Below are 535 nucleotides of genomic sequence, written 5' to 3'. Positions count from 1 at the left end.
GGTGGGAGACTGAGGAAAGGGGGCAAGGAAGATAGCTGAAAGCGGTAGAAGAAGATAAGAGAGGAGGCCGTGCAATAGACAATGGAGGCAATTGGGAAAGACGGGAAGGGGTGAAGTCGGCGTTTTGAACCCTGCAGGCTAGGGCGTTCTCCTATTTATAAACACAGGTCTACGGATAATAATTTATTACAGAAATCTATGTGGGGATATCCCCTAACCATATTAAATGCATATTCATAACAAAATATAACTCCTCTGGTGCGCGATTACGCATGCGCTAACACACTATCGTCGCCAGATTGTGTACTGACTGGTATATATACAGCGCTCACCATACATATGCAAGGTCTTTCTCCTATTTCTTAAGAGAGATCTACTGATGGAATTTTATCATATAAATCGATGCTAGCTATAGTATACCTGCTCCTCATATTCAATGCATAATCTTTGGAAAATATTATTCCTTTTGGGAGATATTGCGCATGCCCGAGCACCGTTTCATGCGTGCAGTACGGACTGAAGAAAACTGCATAAT

The sequence above is a fragment of the Priapulus caudatus genome, unplaced genomic scaffold (genome assembly GCF_000485595.1).
Source record: "Priapulus caudatus unplaced genomic scaffold, Priapulus_caudatus-5.0.1 Scaffold562, whole genome shotgun sequence".
Lineage (NCBI taxonomy): Eukaryota > Metazoa > Priapulida > Priapulimorpha > Priapulimorphida > Priapulidae > Priapulus > Priapulus caudatus.
The sequence above is the reverse complement of the archived record's forward strand: the minus strand, read 5'-3'. Positions refer to the sequence as shown.